The sequence below is a fragment of the Protopterus annectens genome, chromosome 4.part0 (assembly GCF_019279795.1).
Source record: "Protopterus annectens isolate FY-2018-M chromosome 4.part0, PAN1.0, whole genome shotgun sequence".
NCBI lineage: Eukaryota > Metazoa > Chordata > Ceratodontiformes > Protopteridae > Protopterus > Protopterus annectens.
Window position 1 is genome coordinate 873,728,998 of NC_056733.1, and position 20,669 is coordinate 873,749,666.

At 40.8% G+C, this 20,669-nt stretch overlaps 1 protein-coding gene across 1 annotated transcript in view; it reads right to left on the reverse strand.

Annotated features, from left to right (window-relative positions):
* LRRC75B (leucine rich repeat containing 75B) overlaps window positions 1-20,669 on the reverse strand; it is a 508,949-nt gene that overhangs the window by 72,171 nt on the left and 416,109 nt on the right. The gene's annotated exons all lie outside the window — the stretch shown is intronic.

The following is a 20,669-nucleotide window of genomic DNA, read 5'->3' on the forward strand; positions in this document are numbered from 1 at the left end:
ATTGTCCCGTTTCTGTTAAGAGGGTTAGTAATTAGTTTTTAAGTTCTGAAAAGGGTTAGTTATTGGTGTTCTAAGTGTACTTGTCTATGGTTTAAGATTTAGTATGAATCATGTTTTGAATGGGTACATATAGGTGGTTTATGTCAGCAAATGTTAAACACCTGATGAAGCTGTATGTGAAAACACTAGTGTCATTAAAGCTGAGCTCAAAGACTATCTTCTCTGCCTTTTATTCTTTGGAACTATATACCTTTTGGAATTAGTGACTGTTTACACTGGAGCGATACCTTTGCTGCTTGGATTTTCATTTGGATTGTACTTTTTCAGCAGAGGTAAAAGCTGTTTGTTTGGTGACTTTGTTGTTTTTAAGATTTAGTGTGTTGAAATTCAACATTGTAAGCAATCAGTGAAATGGGAGTCAGTTAAATGAGTTGTCAGTCAAATGAAATTTAGGTTAATTGTGTGTTGGTCAAATGGTTGTCAGTCAAATGAGTTTTAGGACCCATATATATATATATATATATATATATATATATATATATATATATATATATATATATCTATGTAGGAACACTTCACGATGCCGAAATCCTGAAAGATCAAATTTCATATGGCCGAGACCATATGATCGAAGTTTTGGAATCCTGACATTGTGAACGGAGATCTGCATACAGCGGAATGGGAGATTTCCCTTTTCCTCGCTGTAGTGCGATCTCAAATTTGAAATATTTAAGTAGCAGGGGTGTGGAGGGTGCAGTGGGGCTTGCCCTCCTGCAGAAACATTTAAATTGTTGTTGTTGTTTTTTTTTTTTTGGATTTGTTTCGGAATTTTGATATGACAAAACATCGGTCATATGGTCTCGATCATATGAAATTTGATGTTTCGGAATTTCAAGATTCTGAAGTGAATCCATATATATAAATATGTGTGTGTGTGTGTGTGTGTGTGTGTGTGTGTGTGTGTGTGTGTGTGTGTGTGTGTGTGTGTGTGTATTATATAAGTTGTCCTAAAAGCATATAAAGTGTAAGTAACAAAAAACAAAGAATTACATCTTCTCGTTGTACTCAAATAGTCTTCCAGTAGTCTTGAACTTTGTACCTTCTACATAGAAGGCAGCAGTTCTAACCACTAGACCATGGCATAGATAAAATGCAATCTCTGCTACTCATTTCCCTTATACAGTAGCATCGCCTGCAGCTGCCACACTGCTGAGCTACACTGCTGTTCAGCTCAACCACTGCTGGATGAATGTCATTTTCCCTTGAAACCATTGGGGCCTATATTATCTTTGCTCTGTAGTATTCCAGAGGCAAACGCATACTACAGATCTGCTCTTAATTAGACATGAACACTTTTTGAGATGTTATGCCTTTGAGTTACTTCTGTTTTCCTTATCTAGACTCATTTAAAAAATGTTCCTGCTTTAAATCCATTGCTACTTTAGTCTGGCAGCTGGTCCCACAGCTTCCGTCTCTGGGGAGGCCTTGTCACACTAATAAGGCAGTTGACAAATTACACTCTGCCACATAGTCTTATGATGAGTTATTCAAAGAGAAACGATTAATGATTTTTTAAATGTTTGTTTCCGAATGGTGTAGCAGTTTTGCAGTGTATACGTCCTTATCGGAGAATGATGGATTTAATTTTGACTGCTTTTAGTGATGACTGAAAACCACAACATTTGACATTTAACTGTGAATTCTGGGCATGTGTTATTCAGTAAGGAGCACTGTAGTACCAAGCATAACGGACTGGTTCTACCACACTGGGCTTTAACCTCTAAGGTGGCACATTACCTTTGAAACTCCAAGATTTGGCACCTCTGCCAATGTCAGAGTTCAGCATTTACAGTGCAGAATCTAAGGTAAATGCTGAAGAAGCTGATTTCAAGCAGTCTGTGTCCACCTCATGATTTTGGACCACTCTGAATATCAAATATAAGATGCTGTAACTAAAAGCAGGCCATTTCAGCTTTTGTTTTAGAAATGCTGCAGTTGTGGCAACAAGGAAAACTCTCTCTCTCTCTCTCTCTTTGGGGTAATTTATATGAGAACTGCAAATCATGGATCCAGAAATTTGATTTATTTCTGATTATGGGCAGAACATCTGGGAAGCCTAAAAGGCACAGTGTTCTTTGTTCCTGCACACTGCTGAGGAAGGTGCCCTGAAAATTTATGTTTGAATTTCAAGAAGGAGAAAGACAGAAGTTTTGACTGGGAATCTGACGTATATCTGGTATTTGATTTTCATGAGGCACAAAATCCAAATGTATCTGCTGGTACTTATATTACTGAAGTAAATAAATCAAGGACTTATGAGTTACACGATTCATTAGCTGAAGAGAAAATCAGGTGTGGTATTAATAAATCACAGGGGGTCAAATGCTGACAAAATAATATTTAACATTAAATCCAGTGATGTGTGCAGGACAAGAGAAAAATATGACAATGTAAAGTTGCGCATAAGACATACATGTCTAAAATGAATACACAGTGAAAATGAATTGTAGGAGTTTTCACAAGCAAGAAAAGCACAATAAATGTGCTACTGGTAACATCTGCATGAATTGTGATTATAGGCATAATAAAAAAATAAAAAGTCTTCAGACTGATCAAGTCTGTAGAAGCTGTAGAAAAAGAAATCATTTTTTTCTGGTGTGCAAAAAGAAATTAATAATTTCTTGTTGAAAAGACCTCGTGTGTTGAAATAAAGATAAGAAAATGAGTTGTTTTCAGCATAGCTCGATAAGAAAGCACACATTAAACTACATGCAAGACTAATGTTCAAAAAGGAGTGACCAGTAAATCGGTTGCAAGTCAGGGAAGGAAAGCCAAACATTAATAATTAAAGACTGGTTTCTACACTTGATAGTGGCACAGATTGTAAAACAATGTTTTCACGAAAGTTCAAAGCCTTAGGTCTGAAGGAAAGCAAACTGAAGCCAGTGCTGTATTTATTCTGACCATTACATGAAATCAGAGGGTCAGAAACTGATCATATGTGAATATAAGAATAAGAAATAAAAGATGAGACTAGATCTGGAAGGTGATAATGAAACAGTAATGTTAAACACAAGGTGACTTGAGTTATTACAGGCATGATGTTATGAAAAATAATTTTCATTGTGAATGTACAGTTATAATGTGGATCCGAAAATATTCAGTTTGATGATTTGATTGTTTTTGATTTAATATTAAGAGTGATTCTGTCACAAACTTTAATGACATGGTCTCTGAACTTCTTATAGTGAGTATTAATGTCACTGGAACTAAAATGCATATAGTAATATTTTACCATCTTCTAATATTTCAAAGGAGGTGAATGAGCAACTTTTAAATCTTATTAGTAAGAGTTTCTGGATAACGGATTTAATCGCTGGGGACATAAATGCTCCTAATGTACACTGGGTAGTTCCTGCTACAGCAAAGGCACTAAACCAACTGATAACCGAAAGTTTGACAAATGGTTGTACTCAAATAGTGAATGAGGCAACTAGAGGAACTAACTTATTGGATGTTGTTTGGAACTCTTAAGAGATTAAATGTGGATGGTTGCAACACAGGTCCTGAGTTGGGAAGCTCCAACTGTTTAAGTATAAGTGTTGTGGTTGTTTTCACACATCCTAAGTTGGCTAAGCATTATGAAATAGTGAATAAAGATATCAATCGAACTTTGAGTCGATTAAGAAGGCTACTGAAACTTGGGACTGCTATGCTAGTTTTGGAAATAAAGACATAAGTGAGAACTGGGATTTTTTTTCATAATGCTGTTAGTAATTTGATAGACTATCATGTTCCAGATGGAGTGAAAAAGTACAGATTTGTACCTACCATAAATGTAGATGTTCGAGTGTACACCCTGCTGCAGTCATCACACTTGGGTTATCCTGTCGTCAGTCGGTCCCGCAGTCGGCTGGAATTCCAAAGTCTTGGTCCGGCATCGGCTGCTGTCGCCTCCTCCCTGACGTCAGTGTGCCAGGGGTATAAAAGATGCAACCGATGCCATTTTCTTCAGTTTTTCTTGCTCCAGATGTCAGGTGCCCCCAAAAAGGTGGTCACTAATTAGTACCAAATTAAGTAATTTTTGCACAATCACAAAATCCCTCCAGCTATAAGCAAATACATCAGGAAGGTATTGTAGAGATTTAGCCAGTCAGATCAGAGGGGATGGAGGGAGGGTAACCTGGTCTGCAGCAGGGTGTACACTCGAACATCTACATTTATGGTAGGTACAAAACTGTACTATGTTCATCGTGTTACCCTGCTGCAGTCATCACACTTGGGTAGAATCCCAAAGCTAAGGATGGGTGGAGGAGTTATAGATGGTTAGCGGAGGCTAAAAGGCCCTGCAGGACTGCAGTGGCGAAGCCAGCCCTAGTCTTAGAGTAAAGTGGTAAGTGATAGTGTTTGGTAAAGGTGTGTACAGAACTCCAAGTTGCAGCTTCCAAAATCTCCTTGGTTGGAACCCCCCTGAGGAAGGCTGTAGATGTAGCTGTTGCCCTGGTAGAGTGGGGCCTAATGGTAGCAGGAACTGTTTTTCCATGATGGGTATAGCAAAAATGAATGCAATGTCCTATCCATTTGGAAATGGTTTGTTTTGATATAGCCTTCCCTTGTGAAGCTGTAGCATAGGATACAAAGAGCTGGTCAGATTTTCTGAAAGCCTTAGTTTTATCCAAGTAGTAACGAATTTGCCTGTGAATGTCCAAGGAATGCAGGAGTCTTTCTCCTTTGTTCTGTGGATTTGGGAAGAAGGTGGGTAAGTGAATGGTTTGATTTAAAGCCACACTGGAAACCACCTTAGGCATGAAGGAAAGATTAGTTCGTAGATAAACTCTGTCTTGATGGAAAATGAGGAAAGGTTCCACTGCCATTAGTACCTGCAGCTCTGAGACTCTTCTAGCTGAAGTTATTGCTAGCAGCAGGGCAGTCTTCCATGATAGGAACTGTAGATCTGCAGAGAAAGCTGGTTCAAAGGGAGGTAGCGTAAGTTTTTCCAGGACAAAATTGAGGTCCCATGTTGGTGTAGGTGCTCTCCTGGGGGGCCTAATGTTTTTTGCCCCTCTGAGGAACTGCCTTAGAAGCGGATGTGAAAATAAGGGTGGTTCCATGTTGTAGTGGGCTGAAATAGCTGATGCATGGATTTTAATGGAAGAAAAAGAAAGTCCTTTGTGCAACATCTCAGTTAAATACTGTAGAATCTGAGGCATGTGAGGCTGAAGTGTGTTTTGGCCTTTAGCTTGGTTCCAGGCACAAAACCTTTTCCATTTGTCCGAATAGGCCTTCCTGGTGCTGGGCCTCCTAGCTTCCAGAATAACATCCATAACTGCTTGGGAAAGAGGAGCTGGCTGGATGCTTAGCTGATGTGCCATGCAGCCAGATTTAAGGTTTTGAGCTGGCTGTGAAGAATCTGATAGTTTTGCTGTGTGAGCAAATGGGCAATTTGTGGTAAAATCCAAGGTGGGCCCTGGGCCATATTCCTCAACAGTGGGTACCAGTGCTGGCGTGGCCAGTCTGGGGCTATGAGTATCAGTCGTGGTCTCTCCTTTCTGACTTTCAGAAGCACCTTTGTGAGGAGAGGCAATGGAGGGAAGGCATTTACTGTCAGGTTTTTCCAACTGAATGAGAGTGCATCTACTTTCCAAGCTTGATGGTGAAGTGTCATTGTACAAAATTTTGTCAGTTTATAGTTTTGAGGACTGGCAAACAGGTCTATGTCTGGAAGGCCCCATTTTTGAGTTATCATTGCAAATACTTGTGGATCCAGTTTCCACTCGTGGGGATCCATGATGTTTCTGCTGAGGTCGTCTGCCAATGTGTTCCTTTTTTCTGGCAGGAATTGAGCTTGTAACTGAACTTGGTAAGCCAGAGCTGTGTTCCACAAGGTCATTGCTTGCCTGCATAGAGGGTAGGAGTGTGTACCCCCTTGTTTGTTTATGTACCACATTACTGTGGTGTTGTCCATCCTTATTGTAAGTTGTCCTGGATGTAATAGGTTCTTGAAGGCTGTCAGAGCATTCTGTACAGCTAGCATCTCTTTATGATTGATGTGCAAACTCCTTTGAACTGCAGTCCATATGCCTTGAACGCACTGTCCTGCCATGTGTGCCCCCCAGGCGTAGTCCTAGTTTGTCTGGCTGGGGGCAAGGTGAAAGGCTGACCCTTGTTGAGGTGACATGCCTGTGACCACCAAAGAAACTCCTGTTGTAGGCAGGGAATGAGAGATATCATTGTGTCCAAGCTGTGGCTGTGTTGAGACCATACGCTTTTTAGGTACTACTGTAATTTCCTCATATGCAGCTTTGCAAATGGTATTAGTAGTATGCAAGATGGCATGAAGCCCAAGGCCTACAGAATTTTTCTTGCAGGTATTTGGGTCTTTGTTGCCATTGTTTTGAAATATTGAGTCAGTTGTAGTTGTTTGTCTGGCATCAGATAAGCCTTCTGGGCCATTGTATTCAAGCTGGCACCCAGGAATGTCATACTTTGTGAGGGTACTAGTTTTGATTTCTTTTCGTTTACTGTGTACCCCAGGCAACTTAGAAGATGTTTTACAAAAGCCAGATGTTGTAAGAGGATGTCCTTGCTTTCTGCTTGGATGAGGCAGTCGTCCAGGTATGGGTATACTTGAATTCCTCTTTGTCTGCAGTATGCAATTACTGGTGCCAGGCATTTTGTGAAGACCCTGGGCGCAGTAGATAAGCCAAAGGGCAGTGCAAAGAATTGGTAATGGGTTGAACCTGCAATGAAACGGAGGTATCTTCTGCAACTTTGTCTGATAGGGACATGCAGGTATGCCTCCTTGAGGTCCAACGTTACTAGCCATGCTTTCTTGCCCAACATGGGAAGAAGCTGCTGTAGTGTTAGCAACTTGAATTTGGGTACTTGTAAGAAGGTGTTTAGAATTGAAAGGTCCAGAATTGGTCTCCAGGCATTGTCCTTTCTGGGAACTAGAAAGGGTCTTGAGTAAAATCCTTGGTCTTGCTCTCGAGTAGGTACCAGTTGAATGGCTCTCATGTCCATGAAAGCTGTAATTTGCTTTTGTGCCTCTGCCCATTGATTTTGTGGCAGGTTTGGCATTCCTCTTTTCATTGGCAAGGTGTGAAAGTGGAATCTGTATCCTCGTAAAATTATGTCTAGGACCCATTTGTCCTTTGTGACTATGTGCCAATTGTCTGCAAAAAGTGCGAGTTTTCCTCCCAAGGGGGTTGCCAAGAGAGTGTTGCTTGGACAGATGAGGTGCAAGTCATTGAGTTTGCCTTCTGGTAGTTTGGGACCTGTCTTCTGCTCCCTTCTGTGTTGCAGTGCCCCATTGTCGAGGTTTGTACTGGGCTTGTGGTTGTCCTCTGCCTCTTGGACGTCTGTATGTACCCCTCTGTGGTCTGTCAGTAGCTGGAAAGGACCAATTTTTTGTTGGCCAATTTCTGCTGAAGCGAGGGGGCTGTACCTGTAGGAAATCTTTGACTGTCTGTATAGATTTTGCCTTATCCTCCATTTTCTTTAAGACTTCTTCTGCTTTAACTCCAAAAAGAACATCCTGTTGTAAGGGAGCATCTAGAAGCTTTGCTTTAACATGATCAGGCAGAGTTTGTTCCTTTAACCAAGCATGCCTACATATAACAAACCCAGTGACAGCTGCTCTGCAGGAAGCCTCCAAAGAATCAAATCCACATTGTAAAGTATGTTTGCCCACCTGTTCAGTTGCATGCAACAGATCCTGCATGTCTTTCAATTCAGACTGTTGAGGGAGTGTGCTCATTTTTTGTTTTAACTGAGACATTAGAAATTGCTGATATTTTAGCATGTGAAATTGGCAACTTAGTGCCTTCATAGCTAGAGTGGCTGAGGTGTAAACCTTTTTCCCCCACCTGTCTAGTGCTCTGGACCCTTTCAGAGGGTACAGGATTTTTTGCCATAGAAGCCTTAGCCCCTTTGGGACCCTGGGAGATAGTCTCTGGATCAGCTACAGGGCTTTTATAAAGAAATTTTTGGGAATCAGGCACTCTATAGTATCTGTCAGGTTTGGCCGGAACAGGAGGCAGAGAATCTGGGTTCAAACTGGATTCTAAGTAAACATCATCCACAATGTCTAAAACTGGGGGGATGGCAAGTGGTCTGTGCTGGGGGAGTAAAAGAAACTCTCTGAGCCTTTTCTTTGAGTCAGAGTAGTCCTGACCTTCCCAGTGAAAATGTTCCCTCATAGTGTGTAAAGTTTCCCCAAAGGAGTAGTCTTCAGGAGGAGAAGCTGAGGGAATAGAATCCTCAGCATCAGAATCTTCATAAGGGGAGAAGGAGTAATCTTGGTCCTCAGAGGAGCCTGAGGAAATAGACACTTGTTCAGAGGAGGCATAATCTTCCTCTTGTGTAGGCCTTTTGTCGGGTGGGGGTTGGAAACCCCTGATTAAAGAGATCAAATCTTCAGCCATTTTGAGCATCTGCTTCTTAGGCATGTGGCCTTGACTGGAGACTGAAGTGCAGTCTTTTTTAGGTTTAATAGGAGTCTTAGTCTTAGGATACGCTTTTATGGTGAGCATAGTCGGTCTGAAGACGCCTTCAAAAACCAAAGGTGTTTCTGCAGCACCGACATCTTTGTCAGCAGTGTCGTCGGTAGGGGCTAAACAAAATGGCTGTGTTGGCCTAATACTTTCCGCCAAAAGCTCCAAAACAGTCTTGGGTTCCAGGTCTGCAGTAGTCAGGGGCTGCATCAGAGCCTCACTGAAGACTGGTGAACCGGAGACTGGACCAGCCGAGGCCTCGGAGTCTGGCTTGGGTCTAGGCTGCCTGTCCTTATCCTTGCGTTTTTTGTGCACGCCGGTAGTCGGTTGCTCCGACGGCATAGTGTAGTTAAATTTTCTACTGAAGTAGTGTCATGCGAAATCAAAGCATCTTTTTATAGTACACTTATTAAACCTAGCACAAAAACGACAACCAGTGACGTTGTGGTCTGGGCCTAGGCAAGGTATGCAGTAAGAATGAAAATCCTTATGAGGTATTTGCTTCCCACAAGAAATACAATTGTTAACTTTTTCTGACATCGGTCTGAGGCAAGAAAAGTTTCAACGGGTACTTAGCTTTATTGAAGACTTCGGATCTGAAATTCGACTTCGAAAATCTCAGGAGTCGGCCAACCGGCACTTGCGAACTGCTTCTGCTTCGGGCACCGCGCGGCAAGAAAGACTGAAGAAAATGGCGTTGGTTGCATTATATATACCCCTGGCACACTGACATCAGGGAAGAAGCGACAGCAACTGATGCCGGACCAAGACTTTGGAATTCCGGCCGACTGCGGGACCACCTGATGACAGGATAACCCAAGTGTGATTACTGCAGCAGGGTAACACGATGAACATCACCCTGTAAGGGTGATAGACATCCCTGGTGGAGTTTCAAGGTATCCAAACTAAGAAGGAAAAGATAAGTTTGTGAAGAAGATACAAAAATTCCCCTTTGGTGTCAAATAGGAACAATTACAATACATTCAGAAAAATGTACCTCTTGACTATTAAAAGAGTAAGACCTAATTATGAGGTAAAGATAATAACAAAGGCTTATTTAAATATTTAGTCTAGATGACTCTTCCAGTATAGCATTGAAATATGAGTCTCAAACAATCACCGACTCAAATGTATTAATGAACCTGTTTGCAGATTGTTTAGTAATTAATTCCAAGGGATCTTGGGAAATAATTTACCCATACTAGTTAGAGGTACTTATCCCAATATGTTTGAGTAAATGATAAAGCAAGCCTTATCCAAAACAAATCAAAATTCAGCAGTGGGTCCTAGTTGTGGTAATGGATATTTCATAAGAGGACTATCTGAAAAGTTGAACCCATGTCTAACTTATTTGTTCCAAAAATCATTTAAGGAAGCCTTTTTTCTCCTGAACTGTGGAAGGAAGCTATTATAGTTCCTATTTTGAAAAGTAAACCAGAATATATGACAGAGAACTATTAACCTATTTGTTTGACTTGTATATTGATTAAGTGCTTTGAGTGGACACTGTGGTTTTCCTAAAAGGAAGTTCTGGAGTTTAGCTCCTATATATATCAACATGGATTCCTTTCAAGGAAATCATGTGTTACTAATTTGGTAAGATTTTATGGGCAGATTATTATCTCATTAGATAACTCACTAACCACTAATGTTGTGTTTTTTTGGATCTGGTTAAAGTTTTGACTCCACACACCCCCATGAAACAGTTATAAGGACTTTAAGAACCAATAACTGTGGCTATGTAGCTAAATGTGTATCCAAATGGCTATTGAGTAGAACCTACAAAGTGAGAATTGAAACTTCCTACTCCAAGTATGGACTGATGACCAGGGGAGTGCCTCAGGGTCAGTCTTCAGGCCACTATTATTTGATCTAGTGACGTCAGGAAGTCCAAACTCTAACTCTGTATGGTTAGGTAAGTTCACCATTGATATTAAGATAGGGCAGGCAGTAACTAATACTAATGACTGGTAACTGTTGCAGTTTTACTTGGATAATCTGTATGAATGGAAAACAACCAAAGGTATGAGATTTAACAACATTATGGGCATAAAAATAATCAATATCATTATGCCCTGGACAATCAGATTTGTGTTTATTCTGAGGAATGAGAGATCTAGGTATCATGGTAGATATGAATCTTAACTTTGAAGTTAATGTGACAAACATTATTAAGAAATGTTACAGTCCTATGAGGAATGTATTTCAGTGTTTCTCAAGCAAAGATTGTTGGGTATTACTTAAGATCTATTTAACAAGCATAAGACCCATCATTCAATATGGCGGACCTTTATATGCATTAAATGTTTTGTAACTGAAGAAGCTGTAATGGATTTAGAAAACCTTTACCAGACAGATAGATGACTATCATAACTTATTCAATAAAGAAAGACTGGTATATGTGTCTTTCTATTCTTTGGTTTACTGGTTTCTAAGAGGTGACATTATTATGATATATAGATGGCTTAAGGACAAATTCCCGGCTGCCATTTTAGATATTGACTTTATTGATGATGTTACTGGTACGAGGAATAAAAATTTGGATGTAAGAATTCCTATTTCCAATTAAAGTTAAAAAGATCTTTCTTTCATATCAGAGCTGGAAGGATATGGAATTCATTACCTAGACATGAAAGTTTGCCAAATGATTTATCGGTATTTAAACTGGCATTAGATAACTGGCTTTCTAGAATTCTACATTCTCTAGTGATGTCCATTAGGCAAACATAACTTAGCTATTATAGGCCTAAGTTTATAACTTTGTTCATTGAACCATTGAATGGCTGGTTGAAGAGTATGAAGATTTATGTAATGTACAGGTTATAAGCATGAATTTACTGTATTTTGACAGATAATGCCGTCTTACCAGTACAGAGTGCACTAAGGAAAGTTCTAGCAGCACTGAGAAGTAAAATCGAGAAAAAAATGACCTACATAGAGCATGTGAGTGTGACTAAATCTATAAGATCTTAATAAAGCTGTACAAAGACAGAACTGTCTACTTTATACCACTGAAGAAGTGGTTCTACCATGCCATGAGCAAATTATTTTTCTGTGCTTGATGTAAATCAATGATTTTAGAAAATCAGGTTTAATTATGAATTTTCCAAGCTGAGCATTTAAATTCACTTACAGGAAGGTGCACATTTCTTTGACCTGCATTTGACATTTTGTCAGCAGCTGAAGTGGTTCTGAAGCTGCTGTTTAGTTCATAGAGGTGATCAGTGGTGTTACTGGCACAAACAATTACATACTATTGTTAGGTCAGTGTTTGCTAGTGTGGGGTCAACTCAAAAAACAGCATGATGTGAAATTGAATTACTGTACAGACTGACTGAACAACCTCAGGCCAAATAAACTTAAGCACAATGTTTCAGTTACAAAACACTATTGAAACCACCACTGACAAAATAAGAACAATAGTGCAAATGGGTCCTACTAAGGGCAGACACTCATGAGAATCCTTGGAATAATACATTATATTTCAAAGTTTATTTCAGGCAATAGGAGACAGTAAGAAGTTCAAATGGACAGGGTGTGAAATAGGATGAAGTAACAGCCAGAGAAACTGAAACAAAATTAAGAAAAGCTCCCAAATGGAAAACCCCAGCCCAGATGCAGTACCTAACTTCTGGGTAAAATTATTGACATCTTTACACAAAGATTTAGCCCCGTGTAAGAGCTATTAGCATGCACATTCTGAACAGACACCAACCTGGTTAACAGGAAAAATTCCTCCTTAAGAGTGAACCTGTAAGCCATCCTAAAAGCTATAGATTGATAACTTGCTTTCCAATCATGTGCAAACTATATACTGGAACTGATGCAGCGTTTATAGTCATTTAGAAGAAAGCTCAGTCATGGCAACAGAACAAAGGGGCCGCAATCAAACGTTGTAGGGAATAAAGGATCACTTGTTGCTAACTAAAGCCATAATGGAGAATTGTTAAAAGGGGAGGAATTTAAGTATGGCATGGATATATTACAAAGAAGCGTTTGACAACATCCCACATTCATGGATAAAGGAGTGCTTACAGTTGTATAGGATACATCCTACACTGATCAGTTACATTACAGCTACCATGAAACAGTGGCAAACCACTTTTCAGTTAAGCCAAGATAAAGGGCAAATTATTATCTCAGGGATAAAAATTCAAAGGGGGACATTCCAGAGTGATTATTTGTCACTGCTGATGTTTTATCTGGCCTTTTATCTATTAGGATGTTTACTTAACAGCTTAGGTCTTGTTTACAAATTGCCTGCCAGTAAACAAACTTGCTTAAAGATTTCTCATCTACTTTTTGTGGATGACTTAAAACTGCATAGTTTATCAGACGAGGAGTTGAAAGCACAACGAGTGATATTTGGTCTTGCTAAATGTGCAAAAGCAATGTTTAAAGGAGGAAAGTTGCAATACTAAGAAAATATCAGTCTAAGACAGGAATGTGATATAAAGGAACTTGAGTAGGAATGACTGCATAAATATTTGGGAAATGATGAAGGATCGGCAATAAAAAATGATCAAATGCAAATAAATCTTGGTAAGGAAAACTTCAGAAGACTAAAACTAATAATGAAAACAACCTTGATATCAAAGAATAAAGGCCAAACTATAAACCAATTTGCTTTTCCTGTTTTAAATTACAGTTTTGACTGGTGCCAAAAAGTATTGGACCAGTTGGACAGAAAATGAGAAAAATGCTTCACTTATAAAAATCAGTGTATATCAAGATTATATATTCCACTCTCTGAAGGAGGCATGAGGGGAGGAATTCTACTTAATTTAACAGAAGCATTCAGGTGGCAAGCAGGAATGGAAATCAAACCAGAAGCAGTCACAAAATCAGACAGCAACTGAATGAGCCAAAAAACAAAAGAAACAATATGAGGAGAAGGATCAGATGAGAAGGAATGAAATGTGAAAAACCCATAAATACAACGGCAAGTAAAGAGATCTGGAACAACCTCATGTTGATCAGCATTTGACGCAGGAATGGGTAAGGGAAGGTGAGCTGAAACCAAAGGATGAAAGATTAGTAATGGCAGCTGAGGATAGGGACTATGTACATGTTGGTTTGCAAAGTCCATTGAACATGTGGGAGAAGCAGACATTAAAATATAGGTTCTGTAAAAAAGAATTGGAAACAGTTAAACACCTTGTTGCTGGGTGTGACATACTCATGGCAGAGGGCCTGTATACTGAAAGGCATAATAATGTGTGAAGATTGTTGCAGTGGAGATTGTGCAAACACTACAGTATAGAACGCTGTGAAGCAATGGAAACATGAACCACAAAGCATTACAGAGAACGATGAAGTTTATATCAAATGGGATCACCCATTACCAACAGGTCAAAAAATAGATACAAAAAAAAAAAACAGATACAGTAGCCCTTCGAAAGAAAAATTGCCCTAGACACTAAAGATAATCACAAGGCCTTCTTTAGTTATGTCAGGAATATGGGGGGAAATTCCCAGATATGCTCTGAATTGATGTATAATGGTACAAAATATACCGAACCTACAGACATAGCCAACATCCTGGCAGACAGGTTCAGTGCTAACTCCCCCCCCCTTCCCCCCCAAAGGAGCAAATGCCTATCCCAACTGAATGTAACCTCCCTGACATCACAGATGCACAGGTGAAGGCTGCCGTCTCCAAAGCAAAAAACACAGCATCTATGGGACAGGACGGTGTCCCAGGCTGCGTCTTACACGAGCTCCAAGAAGAACTGAACCCTCACATTAAGTCACTGTTCAAACTTAGCCTTACTACAGGATATGTACCCAAAGAATGGCGTACAGCTACATTGGTCCCACTCCACAAAGGTTGTGCCACAATGGACCCCAGGAACTATCACCCCATAAGCCTGACTAGTCCGATCTGTAAAGCTATGGAGCATATTATCATGGAACTCATAAACAAAGACATTGGGAACCTCCAGACACTGGACCCTACCCAACTTGGCTTTGTTTCTTGCCTCTTAAACCTAGTTGATTTCTTTGAAATGGTTACCAAAGCCATAGATGAAGGCAAGGTAGTCCACACAGCCTACCTGGACCTCGCAAAAGCCTTCAACACAGTACCCCACTCGGGCATCATAAATAAGCTTACCAGCTTAAATATCAACCCCTATGTCACAAGATGGGTTGCAAACTGGCTCAGGGATAGAACCCACATGGTCAGAATTGCAGGTGCCACGTCCGAATCCAAACCAGTTACAAGTGGCGTCCCACAAGGCTCAGTTCTGGGACCTCTCTTATTCGGTATATACTTCTCTGAGGTACAGGCTAACACGGGGGGACTATGGCTGACAAAGTTCGTAGATGACTGCAAACTGGGAGCCATAATCGACTCTCCAGCTGACACAAGCATCCTCCAAAAGGGTCTCACGGAGATGGATGCTTGGTGCCAGAGCCATGGCCTCAAGCTAAATGCTAAAAAGTGCATAGTCATCCCCTTTGGGAAAAACAAAGTGCCCACAAATTACCACATAGGCGGTAATCCATTAAGTACGGAAGAAGTAATTAGGGATTTGGGGACCCACGTAGATAGTAATCTCTTCTTTGATAATCACGTTGCCAAAGTGGTTAGAAAGACCTTCTATATAGCCCACCTTATCAAGAAAGGGTTTGCATCTAGATCAAGAGAGGTCATTGTGCCCCTCTACTCATCACTCATCAGGCCCATAATTGAATACAATGCCCCTTTTGGGATGTACCTTACCTGACTTCTGCAGCAACTGGAGAGACCCCAAAAGTACCTCACCAAGAGGATCATGGGCCACAAACAGATGTCCTATGCAGCGCGACTAAAGAAACTCCAGCTCTACTCAGTTGCTTACCCCCTACTCAGAGGCGATCTATGCCTGACGTACAAAGCCATGTCTAACCCAGAATTAATGGACATGCTCCACCTCAAAAAATCCAAATCCCTTAGAGCTACACGCTCCAGGGACGTAAACCACAGCACAAAAATAAATAGGACATGCTGGAGGGACATATTCATTTCCCAGAGGCTCCCCTCACTCTGGAACAGAATCCCAATTCATGTTAGACATAGCCCCTCGCTGACCCTCTTCAAGCGAAATCTGGATGCGTGGATGGGAAATCGCAAATTCACCCCTGGGATCTCTTCTGTGTCCCCGCTTGACAGAGGCACAGTAAACTAATCTTAAAGGGCTACCTTCTGTGACCTACTATATAGAGGCACAGTAGGCTAATCTAATAGGGAGGCAAAAGCCAAATACACTCTGGCTAGGCTTATAAATGCCCTTTGGCAGATAGCCTAGTATCTACCTATGAACTTATGAAAAAGGACAAAAGTACTATTAACCATTGAAATTGCTACACCTAATGATTACAGTGTCTCACATACAGACAGGTACAAAGTTATAAAATATCAACATCTGCAGGCAGAAATAAGAGCAATGTGGAAGAAAGATACCCAGACAGTTAAAATAGTAGTAGGAGCAATGGGTCCAATAAAAGAGAATTTACAGTCATGTTTAGATATGCTACCAATGCATGCAACTCCATATGAAATGCAGAAGGAATCAGTTGTGGGCAAATTGCTGGTTCTGTAAAGAGCACTTTTGGCTAACATTAAAGATTGAAACAATAACTAATTTCATGAACTTTAATTATACTCTGACTTAGGAATGGAGTCCTTTTCGGTCATGGCACTACAAACCAAAATGATTTGGAGAAATTAAATCAATAGTATTTGATATGACTAATTCAGTCACATTAAAAACAGAAGACAGCCAAAACATAATCAGTGCAATGATTCTGTAAGAAGATAAACTAGTTACACTTATCTTTATATCATTTACAGGAAGTCAGAAATGTATGCTGAGACAGAAGCACTTCTATCAATACACTTACAGAGAAGGGCTGTTGAATGAGACAGATCATAAGCTAATGTGGGTTATAGTTAAGAAGTCTTTGTTCAAGCCATCATCAAGATTACAGAGAACGTGTTGAATATAGAAATTTGATCTAGTTGTGAAATATAAACCAGGAACAGACATGCATACCGCAGAAATGCTGAGTTGTTCATATCTGCTAAAGCAACAAGATTTGCTTGGTGAGAAACTGGAAGTAAAATGAATAATTGCACAGTGGTGTCTGACTGGAAAGAAGCTTAAATAATTCAGGAGTGCACTGCGAATGATGTGGAGGTGAATGCTACAATATATAGTAATGCCATTGTAACGATAGGTTGACCAGAACAGCAATCTACTGTGAGAAAAATATATATTTAATTTAAAGAAGAAATTAGTTGCATGCATGGCTTGATGTTCAAGGCAAACAAAATAAAAATGATAGAATAATTGTAAAAAACTCAACCACGGGAAATGAGCGAGAGTCCAGTCACCTCAGTTAGTAACAAACTTCTTTAATAACTTCTTAAATAACAGGCAGGATCTGAAACAATCTGTCTAAAAGGGGGGTCTTTAACACAGTTATGTACTTTAGGCACCCCAAAGATATTAGGAATAATGGGATTAAGTTGTCTTAAAAATGGTATGTTTTTCCATCTATTCTGTTCTCTAGCAGATACTCTTCTAGTAAGGAATTGATCCTACCGTAGGCTGTCATAATCTAATTTTTAGAGACAGGGGAATAAGTATTACAGTTTAAAAGTGTTAATGTGTTAAAGATCCCCCTTTTAGACTGATTGTTTCGGATCCTGCCTGTTATTTAAGAAGTTATTAAACAGAATAAAAATAATAGTGCTTAATCGTCTAAGGGAAAAGGATGGAGAGAATAAACAAGTCGTTAGGAATCGTGAAGTTTAGAGAAAAGTACAGTTTTGTACCTACCATAAATGTAGATGTCCGATAGGTATGCATCTGCAGTCATCACATATGGGTTGTCCTGCCTCAGGCAGCCTTTCGGTCGGCCGGATTCCAAAGTCTGGGTCCGGCGTCGGCTGACGTCGCCCCTTCCCCGACGTCAGAGTGCCTGGGGTATAAAAGCGTCAGCCGACGCCATCTTCCTCAGTCTTTCTTGCCACATGGTGCCCGAAGCAGAAGCAGTTCGCAAGTGCTGGTCGGCCAGCTCCTGTATTTCAGCTACCGAAGACTTCAAAAGCTAAGTACCCCGTTGGGGACTCTTTCTTGCCTCAGCCGATGTCAGATAAAGTTAATAATTGTTTAACTTGTGGGAAACAAATACCTCATAAGGATTTCCACTCTTACTGCCTCCCCTGCCTAGGCCCAGACCACGACGTCTCGGCCTGTTCAGCCTGTGCTTCCTTCAACCGACGTCGGGCGGAGTTCGCAGAGGAATTTTTTGGGGCTAGTTTTTCATACAAAATGCCGTCGGAGACTCCGACTTCACATTTAGTAAAGAAACGGAAGGACAAGGACCGACACACGCGGGCCGCGGTTTTGGCTGAAACCACGGCCAGGCCTACCGCGAGTGTCTCGGTCTCGGCTGAAACCGAGTCCTTGGTACTTCCGACACCTGAAACCGCTCAACCGACAACCTCTGCCCCGGAGGCCCCTGCTGAATCGGTTATTGAATTTCCTTCAGATACTGGTGTTTTGGAAACTTCCGACACCATTCCTCTAGACAAAACTACTCCAGCACGTGGTGCAGCTAGGCCTCCTGCATCCATGTCCATAAAGGCATTCACCAGGGCTAAAGTTGCTAAACATACAAAAGCTATGCCTCCCAGGGTTATTCCTCAGGGACCCTCTACAAGTTTTCAGATTCTTACTTTAGCAGAGGACCTTATTTCCTTGATTAGGGGATCTCAACCTCATCCGGACAGGGGCTCTCAACCTCCTCTAGACAAAAGGCCCAGGGTTGAGCCCTCTGATCCCCACTCCTCAGAGGAGGCCTCTGATGGCTCTGCTCTCTCGGACTACCAGGAGGAGGCTTTTTTGGCCTACGAGGATTCTGATGCAGAGGAATCCATCCCCTCGGCCTCCCCTCCTGAAGAGCTATCCTTCGGTGAGACCCTTCACACTATGAGAGAGCATTTCAAATGGCAGGGGCAGGAATTGGCCTGACAAATGGAGAATTTGGCTGGGGAGTTAGGACTGAGCAGCTGATGTAAGCTCACCTATCCTGGTTAGTGGGCATTGTGGGAAGGTTTGCTGTTGCTACTAACACTTGGTGGAGTCCAGACATCATTGCAGGCACTGGAATATGGTTTGGGCATGGCCTGTAGACAGTGTGGTAGATAGAAAATGTCATGCTTTTAAATGTATACAACATCCGCAGGCCCTGCACTGGAAGCCCTACCTTTGAGTTTACAATCACCACATACTTTCCCAAATATTCTACAATTGGAATAACTTAAAAAAAAAAAAAAAACAGCTGGATACTTAAACAGTTCAAAAGACTAAAAATTATTGCTTGCATTTTCAGTACATACCACAGTGCAATGGCATAAAACTTTAGTATAACCCAGATGATCGGGGTGTGGTTAATGGCTCAGGAGCTGGACAGAGAAGAGTCAGTGAGCAGCTGATGGTGGCTTATCCATCTCTTCCCCATACCCATTTATTAATATGTGCTAACCCTACCCCTAATCTCAACTCTACACCTTACCTTAGAAAAAACAAATTTCTGTAGTATTACCACTACACAAGACACTGTGCACTGAATATAGAAACACACACGCACAACCCTAAATTACTCCGCTTCCCTACTCCTTATCTACCCCTTACTCTAACCTTAACTTGCATACACACTCCTACCCTTAATGCACCAACTTAAGTTGCAGCATTAAAATCACAGCCCACACTTATCTTACTCACGTGTCCCCGATCTTCCCTCTTTTGGCATCTCCAGTAATCAGTAATAAGTACTCCTGACAAACTTACCATGCTGTTCTCTCTATATATAAATAAATATATGGGTTTACTGGTGCTGCGGTAGCGTTGTCGCTTCACAGTAAGACGCTGTCCGGTTCGATTCTCAGCTAGAGCGTCTTCTGCGTGGAGACATGTGTGGATGGGCATACCTTCGTTGAAGGTTGTGCATCAGGCCTGGCAAGCCTGTACGTAAAAATCAACTGCCAATCATTAGCGGACCGGAGTTCTGCTGTGGCGACCCCTAACCGGGAAAAGCCGAAAGACACAAACAAACAAACAAACTTAAAATGATCAAAATAACTAAATGTCAATGTGTCAATGAAACGTGTCAATGCAAACGTCAGAATGCCACTACTCATACTCCGAGGAATATCCTTGGTGCATGATACAAACAAATCCACAAAATAAAATTCCAAAACATATATATTTTTTTTTGCAGGGTGCAAGCCTCTTTGAACCTTTCACACCCTCTGCTAATTATATATACTAACTCTGAGATTGAGCAATCACCGGAGAAGGGGCATATTCCCCCACCCCAGGGATTGTTGATCCTGCACACCTGTTGACCATTTGTTTTACCTGACCGATTTGTCCTAAGCAGATGTTGCCAAGTCAACTAAATTAGGTGTTCTCATATATATATATATATATATATATATAGATATAGATATATGTGTGTGTGTGTGTATATACATCTCTCTCTCTCTCTGTATATATATATATATATATATATATATATATATATATATATATATATATATATATACATATATGGGTCCCCTTCATATGGTCGACACTTCAGAAAGTCGACTTTCATATGGCCGAGACCATATGATCAACTTTCGAAATGTTGACCATAGGGAACCGGGCTCTCCCTACAGTGCGGAATGGAATGATTTCCATCTTCTGCACTGTAGTGCGACCTCGGAGTTGGTACATTTAAGTTACAAGGGGGGCAGACCCCACCATTGGGGGTGCTGGGGGGCTTGCCCCCCTGCTAGCAGTGTTTCTGTGAGTGTTTGTTTTTTTGTTTTGTTTTTCTTTCATATGTTCGACATTTCAAATGTCAATCATGTGGTCCCGGCCATATGAAAGTCGACATTTTGAAGTGTCGAAGATATGAAGTAGATCTATATATATGTGTGTGTGTGTGTGTGTGTGTGTGTGTGTGTGTGTGTGTGTGTGTGTGTGTGTGTGTGTGTGTCTGAGATGCTTGATCATGTGTTTGGTCCACAGCTGTTTAGTTGCCAGAATTTGGTCGTCAAGTGTGCGAGACCGCACAATTCTCGGGGTTGGGGAATATATCCTTTCCCCGATTTTGTGTTAGTATATATAATTA